Below are 8,481 nucleotides of genomic sequence, written 5' to 3'. Positions count from 1 at the left end.
TTTTCTTTGCAAATGGTTCCATATGTGTCTCTTTCTATAAGACTATGATGTTTTCCACAAAGTGATTGGGTACTTTTTTCACTAGGCTTTGTATACTAGTATATGCAATAGCTCAGATGAATGTAAAGTTCTCAAGAACAGATTGGTAAATGGATATGTGAAAGAATTAGTGAATGTTAGAGAAGTCCAAGATATCTAACAAATGTCCTCTCCCAATTGCTTGATGTTATACAGGGTTTACATGTCATTGATTGTTTTGAGTTGTATTTAACTACACTCTCTTTCAAAAAGTGTCATAGGTAACCCACTTATGCATTATTTATAAAATATTTTTCCCAAAGAGATGCAAAATGCAGTTTCCATCTAGATATGAATACATAGCCAGCCAGTTCTTGCCATTTCCTCCACAAACTTTTCGGTACTTTTCAAAATGTAAGATCTAAGTCTCCTCCCCTTGAAGGGTTGTAGCGACTTGTTTTGAACAATGTTTAGCTTTTAAAAACACTGTCTTAGAAGGCATTGGAACAATTAAGGAAGACAGACATTGTGAAATCCCATCCATGAAAGGCTTTTGTTGTCTCAACTCTTGTTGCCTGGCTAATCCTGGGAAAGTTCAATCCTAGGAGGGCCTACTGGGTGTCAGAGATAATGGGTCTATGACTGCCAACCCTCCATAAATTGTGGGATACTGAAAACACCATATGTGCAAACACTATCCTTAACCATCTGTGGCAACAAGAGTGTTTCACTATCTTAGCTTATTTCTTGGAGTGAATATTTGAGAAGATTTTGGGGGTGGGGGCGGTACTGCAACTTCTGCACCCATTTTTAAAACTCCACTCATGTCCATGGTATTCAAAATCTTAAGTTACCTCTGGGACTTTGTATGAAAAAGGCTCATTGACTTGAATCACTTATGAAATAAATAAGGTGACTATATATCAAAGAATACTTTTTAGAGAGCTGTCATCTTAAACAGGCATTATATTGGAATACAGCCTCAGAAACTCCCTTGGCAATATTGAAAAGAGGTTCTAAATCAGATTTACAACAAGGTTTATCCTAGCACTTTGGGAGGCCAAGGCGGACGAATCACAAGGTCCGGAGTTTGAGACCAGCCTGGCCAACAGAGTGAAACCTTGTTTCTACTAAAAAATACAAAAAATTAGCTGGGAATGGTGGCGGGCACCTGTAATCCCAGCTACTCGGGAGACTGAGGCAGGAGAATTGCTTGAACCTGGGAGGTGGAGGTTGCAGTGAACCAAGATCATGCCATTGCACTCCAGCCTGGGTGACAGTATGAGACTATCTCAAAAGAAAACAAAACAAAACAAATAAACAACAACAAAAAAAAACACAATCTAAATTCTTTGTACACTCAACACTCAACTGCCTGTTTTGAAAACCCTGATGTGCAAAAAAAAAAAAAAAAAAGGAAACTCTATCCTTTATTCTAGTGGTTAGAATTTGGCTCTCACTGCTGCAGCCTAGCTTTGATTCTAGGTCAAGGAACCAGGGAGAGATGGAAAGTTTACCACTTTGAAATGTAAACTTCTACAATAAATTCTTAAGTAGATCCCGTTGGGTCACGAGAGAAACATTTATAAAAATTAGTTTGAATGACTTGCTTTGCATGTATATTTGTATGACTCTTGACTATTTGGGGTACCAATTTGCAATTCTTTCTACCCCCAGGAAAAAGTTTTTGATTTCCTGTCTTACTGACTTTCTCTTTTAATCTTCTCTCTATGGGGCACACTGGTCATAGAGTGTGTGTGTAGACAGTCATCTGAGAAGCTGAGACCCTAGAGAATACAACTGGACAGAAATGTGGGATGTACCTCATTTGGCTAATAAAACTTTCCTTTCTTTGAGCTGTCACTGGGAATGGTCTGAATCTTGGGAAGGGCATTGGTTAAAGCCATAAAGGGCCTCACGTTATCAGTCTCACATATGCTTGCTTTGGCTTCGAGTCATTTGTTTAGGTATACCTCTGGTTTAAAACTTTGGTTTACATCTAGAGTACGATAGCAAATTTTTCCCCAATTTCTCTTGTTTCCTATATTGAGCCTGAGAGACACGGCTACCACTGCCACCGGGAACTGAACTAGTGAGCAGGCAAGGCAGACTCCTGACAGTAAGCAGGGCCTTGCGGCAGGGAGTGGGGTGGGTGGAGGCTGGGAAGGCACTGCTCCCACAGCCGGCACCACTGTTGCTGTAGCCCCATTCCCTCTGCTCCAGTGAAAGGCTGGCTGCTCAGAGGACAAAAGATTTGCTCCTTAGATAGTTAATTTTGTTTTAAAAGAGTGAAAAGTCAGCTTAATTAAAAGCTGGTATTCAGGCCATTAAAAAAAACCCTCTATGTTTTCCTTTAGATCTTATTTCCCCATGTTTATTTGTTTGTTTTTGCCAACTGAAACCCCTTCTTAATTGTTTAGTCCCTTTAGTCCACTTATTTTCTCAGTGGCAAGATTTTTGATATTAAAAAAAAAAAAAAGTGCAAAATTCCATTAGTCCTTTTGGGAAGCTTAAGATCTCCACAGACTGGCTCCTCTAGAACTCATTCTTTCATTTATTTCTGCCCCCTATTTTGTCACCTTCGATCTCCCATCCAGTTTCCTTTAGTCATTGATAAGTTATCCTGCAAGCCCCTACTTTCTCCATCTACTGGTCAATGAATAAGAATTATTAAGAAAAAATATGAGTTCTAGTTATCACATAAAGGGATCTAAAAGAGACTTCCAGTGACTGTGAGACCTCTTGAGGAACACAATCAAGGTGCCACTGACCATTCTTGGGTCCCTTGTTCCCCTCACAGAGCCCTAAGGGTCAGGAGTTGGTTTAGCCTTATTCATTAATAGGCTCCACCTTGAATTGCATATCCAATTAAGACACAGAATCTAAATTAAAGTCACCTCCCAAATAAATTCGTCCCCAAAATGCAACTTTCTGGCATTTGGCTAGCTATTTTTAAACTATTTGTAAAAGAAATTTACATCTAAAAAGAAAATCTTCATTTGAAAAGGCATCTTCCTCTTCTGTACCTAAACCACCAGAAAATTTTACAATGAGAAAGGTATTGACTTAAACATTTACATAAAAAATCTATCTTACTTTTGTTTAAGATACTTTTCCTGCCTATCATGCCTTAACGAGGCCTTTACCTATGTTTTGGCAAAAAAAAAAAAAAAAGAAAATGATATTTAGATCTAAGTTCTTTATCTCTGAGATATAAATTTCTACTTTGTTTAACCTAAGAGCCGTCTCTTTAGAAGTACAAATGTGGCCGGGCGCGGTGGCTCACGCCTGTAATTCCAGCACTTTGGGAGGCTGAGGCGGGCAGATCATGAGGTCAAGAGATGGAGACCATCCTGGCCAACATTTTCTCTACTAAAAATACAAAAATTAGCCAGGCGTGGTGGTGCGTGCCTGTAGTCCCAGCTACTCAGGAGGCTGAGGCAGAAGAATCACTTGAACCCAGGAGGTAGAAGTTGCAGTGAGCCGAGATACTGCTACTGTACTCAAGCCTGGTGACTGTGCGAGACTCCATCTCAAAAATAAATATATAAATTTAATTTAATTTAAAAAAAAGAAGTACAAATGTAGGGTTGCCTAGTTAACAACTAAACAACTACTTAGAGCAATAAAACAGGTCATCAGAATAGCTATGGTCTAAATGAGGGAAAGAAACAGAGTTTGGAAGCTGGCAAGTAAAGAATCTTATCCAAAGCTAGAAGATCTGCTTCTGTCTTAGTAGCTATATGACTACATGTCTATATGTATTAAGTATATGTATTAAGTATATGTGTTATTTCTATGTAATGTGTGTTAGGCAGGGATCTAGACCCGACATGGCGGTGCCACCTGGTGTAGCAGGCCCTTTGTTCAAGACTTCCTTTCCTCTTTGAATACACCCGCAGACTTGCATACGTCAGAGGTTCCGGCTGGGCAACCACACTCCCCCATGACCTACAGCTCACCTGCATTCCACAAGTTCGTAAACAGCAGTTTCAGTTAACAGTTTCCAAAGACCCCTTCCTCATGACCCTTACTCGACTCCTGCCCTAGTAGTTTCAAGATCTCCCAGGCCCTGTTTGCACAACCAGCTTCCCTACCTCTCGGGCTATAAAAAGCCCCTACCCTCCTCCCTCAGCGCCACTTCCTCGGCCCGCACCTTTGGACTGAGGAACCTCACCCGTGAGTCCTAATAAAGGCTATTCTCACTGCCATTTGCCTTGTGTCTTCGTTCCCAGTTCAGTTCCAGCCTCAGTTTACCTTTACAATGTGAGATAATCTTTGGTAAATACAGCTAATTTTAAAATTGTTGGTAAAATAAAATGTCTTCAAAATTTTCAGTACTAAAAATAATTTAAACTTTTTTTGCGTGGGACTACTGATCAGATTTTGACTTCCTCTGTTAGCAGTCTTAAGATCATGAAACTGTTGCTTCTGTATGTTTTTTATATTTGTTTGGTTTTTCCATAAGCTGAAGCTGTAAGGGCTGGCTGCTGGGCTCCCCTGAAGCCTTGCACACATCTTGCTGCGAGCTTATGTCTTTGTTTATGAGCCTCTGGATTCTGAGATCTGGACAGGTGGCCATGGTGAGGTGTGTCTACAGCACCTGGACCCCCAGCTGCCATCTTCACAGTTCTGTCCTCTGTTCTGAGCTCCACATCTGGTGTGTGAATTCAGAACCCAGGTGGGACCTGCATTTCACAGCCATTCTGGATGCCATGTGAGTACTTGAACCCAAGATGACTAGAAAAAATATTAGGGAGGGTACCTCTGTCATAGTTTCAAAATTATTTTTAGTAATTTAAAATATTAAAGTCATGTTATATTAAATTAAGTAATAATCATAAAATGTCTGAGTCATTTGTAAGTTAAATACTAAAACATTAATTATTAAACATGTTTGTTTATATACTTTGACATCTTTTTATATCATAAAGTTAAACTTAGATCTGTTAATTGACAAAAAATTGAGAAAACATTTTTATAAAAAATTATGAAATGCATTTCATCCGAAAATACTGATACAAAACAGTCCAAAATTGCTTTCCATGTTTTCACTAGAAATTAGAGCTACCAAAAGTCAAAATTTAAATTATTATATGTAATTAGGAGTATTAAAATAAGAGAAATAATTTTATATGCAAAGTGTATGAGAGAAGCAAGATACACTTTTGGTGAGGAAAGTTATAAAGGCATGAAGATGTGTATTTGTTTAAAAAAATTGTTTTGTTTCTAAGAGAAGAAAAAAACATAGATTTCTACCTGGAAAAGTTAGGGAAGTGGATATAGAAAGTTAGGGAAAGGGAATTTCAAAATTTTGCAGATTAAATATTCATTAATATTAAATCTTCATTCATCTCTTAATGGACACTTAGGTTGTTTCTAAATCTTGGTTGTTGTGAGTAGCACTGCAATAAACATGGGTCTGCAGATATTTCTTTGATACACTAATTTCCTTTCTTTTGGTACATACCTAGCAATGGGATTGCTTTATTATAAGTGTTTTTAGGTTGAGCCTTAATAGCAAAAATACACTAATGAAAAACTAGAATTTGATTTTTAAAAATAATTTTACATAGTATTAAAAAGAAGTAGTAAAAGATGTTGGCTCATCCTTTAAGTAAACTGAAAAAACTTTTGGGAGAGAGAAAAGGAGACAGAGACTGTATATCTGATGCTAATTTTGTTAGGTCTTTTGATTATTTGGAAACTAAGTGTCTTGTCTTGGTGAAGATTTTTGCTTTCTGAAACCTTTTAATTATCACTGCGGCTAAATGAATGACTGTCATTTTACAGTGATTTGTGATCCTATTTTGGTCAAGTATTTTAAACTTTGACATATTTGACAGGCTTCTCAAAATCAAATTTCACAAATCAAAATTAAGACTTTTTGACCTCAAACTTACTTTGGGATGTTACAGACAGCCCCTGAGGCATCTGAAAAAGAGATAATAAACATATTTATTTGATATGTTAAGTTATATGGGAAGCATTGTCCGAAAAGGAATAATGTTGAATCTTCTTTGCATTATATTTGCATAAATGTGTTCCAAAATTGTATGAGATTCTTAAAAATCTGATATATTAAATTGTAGGCCACAGAAAATAGCTAAAGGTATTTGTCAATCGCATCTCTAACCATGGCCATTTTAAGCCTTTTGTCTGCAGTAAATTGCTTTCTTCTGATGCTTTTTTCCTAAAAACTCTTTGCAAATCCTAAAGTATTGTGTCTTCAAGGAGGTTTATGGAAAAGACTACAAAAAGTACCCTGAAATACAGGTTTCCAACAACTTTAAGATCATACAATTGGACTAGGTAAGAATTTTGAAAACTCCAATTAGAAAACTGGACTCATAAAATTACCAACCTAGTATCAAGCACAATAAGAATTAAATATGTGGGACTGAATTGATGAAGAACCAAAATGATTTTTATATTTTTTTTGTTTAAACTATTGCTCATTTTTTAATGTTTTCTTTTCTAGAGTTATAGGAATTGGATGAATCATATTTTTGTGAGTAAAATTGAAATGTTTACCTTTTTCACTTCCTAATCCCTCCAGAATTTGTAAATTGTTTGGGAGTATTCTTATTTTTTGGCAGTATACATATTTGTATGAGCTCAATAAAGATCTGTTTTCTTTTATTACAAGTCACAATTGGAGATACTGTTATTTTACCAAAGCTTTGACTGGAATGTCATATTTTCAAATGTGACCAGGCTGCTTTGAGATATTCAGCTTGACTTTATAAAGCCAATAGACCTAGAAAAAGATTAACCTGGTACTTTGTCTATATAGTTCCTTTACATGGTTTCTGACCTTGCAGTAAGTAAAGAATGTGACAGGCCCAGGAAACTCAAGATATTTTGAGGACCTTAAGAAGAATTCACCTAATTCACACAGATATTACAGACACTGTCTTTGGTTTGGCTTCTAAGCCTTTAGAAGTTTCCCGAAGTCTAATTCAAAAGTCCTTATGAAAAAATTCCTGTAAAGCTAACTTAAAAATAATCTATATGCCAATTACTGTTCTTGCTGCACTTTATACAAATAATCAGGCCAAGTATAATAAGACTAAAATTTATTTTACAAATAAATTCATCTTACGATAAGATGAACCTTTGGTAGAAGTGAGAGACTAAAGAGAGAAAAACTATGTGTCAAAAAAAAAAAAAAAAACCTATAGTACACTTATAATGAGATTCCAGCTCATTGTGGCTTTTTTAAATGAGATTTTGTTATTTACCTGAAATCTAGACTAAATCCTAAATTTTTAGTTTCCTCCAGTATCTGGCTGTGACTCTCCAGATTAACATTTACAACTTTTCTCCTACCCTTCTGATTTAAAATCACTAGAGATTAAAACGGCTTTTCTTAAAGCCCTACCAACTGAAACTAGACAACTTGACATAAACGTTGGGAGAAATTGCTATAGCAACTTATAAACAGCCTTCATGCCTGTTGACTTATGAACTATGCAGAAAGTTTACTAGAACACTTTACTGAAATTACAACCTAGGAACATCTGTCAGTTTGCCACTGCCTGCCCAGTCCAACTAAAGATGCTTCAGAGACTCTAGAAAAACTACTTTATAGACTACTCTAGACATTAACCTTTTCTTCTTCTTCTTCTTCTGTTTCTATAGAAATTCCCCTTAAAGATCTGTTTGCATAAATCATATGTAGATGCCTAGCTTTGCGTTTTCATCTGCAATGCCACCTTCTGGAATGGGACTCAATGCTTTAACTCCTGGAATGAGACTCAACTATTTAATGGGCCTGTCAGATTCTCATATTCTCAAGATTGAGTTTGATTCAAGAAGATATGGCTGCTGGTCTTCATCTATGCTTTTGTTTTTCTTCACTAATCTCTTATCTCACAATCTCTAAGCCAAATCTCTCTATAGCCACCAATCCCAATTTAATATATGAAACTTTCTGAAAATAAACTTTCAGCTGGGGGACTAAAAAAAAACAAAAATATTTCACCCCAAAATATACTTCTTTGACATATTTTGAGTTAGCTATTCAGAGAGCCTGCAGACAGGAATAGCCTTGAAAAGCTGCCTTTTATGGAGAGTATTTGCATTTGTAGAGAAAAATCTACTTTAGTGAAATAAACTGCCAGGCTTTCTCTCAGGCCCGCCAGTTTATCGAGATCTAGGAAAGATGAACTACACCATAGCCTTCCATCTGTTCTTTCTGAGGTCTGCTACCTGTGAGGCTTCATCTGCATAACAAGACTATCTTTGCGGGCCTTACCTTTCTTTCTCCTTCTCTTGCATAACCCGTCTTGCCGTGCTTCAGGCCCTTATTTTTACTGTAACCTCAAGATGATTTAAAAGGATAAACCATCTGGTCTTTTCTTTGAATTTTCATATTTTGTATGACTTCCGTGCACACGTGTGCAGTTTTTAAAATCTATATTTCTTTTCTTCTCTTTCCTCCTTTTTTTTTTTTTTTTT

The sequence above is a fragment of the Mandrillus leucophaeus genome, unplaced genomic scaffold (genome assembly GCF_000951045.1).
Source record: "Mandrillus leucophaeus isolate KB7577 unplaced genomic scaffold, Mleu.le_1.0 Scaffold1663, whole genome shotgun sequence".
Taxonomy (NCBI): Eukaryota; Metazoa; Chordata; class Mammalia; order Primates; family Cercopithecidae; genus Mandrillus; species Mandrillus leucophaeus.
Note: the sequence above shows the minus strand (reverse complement) of the source record.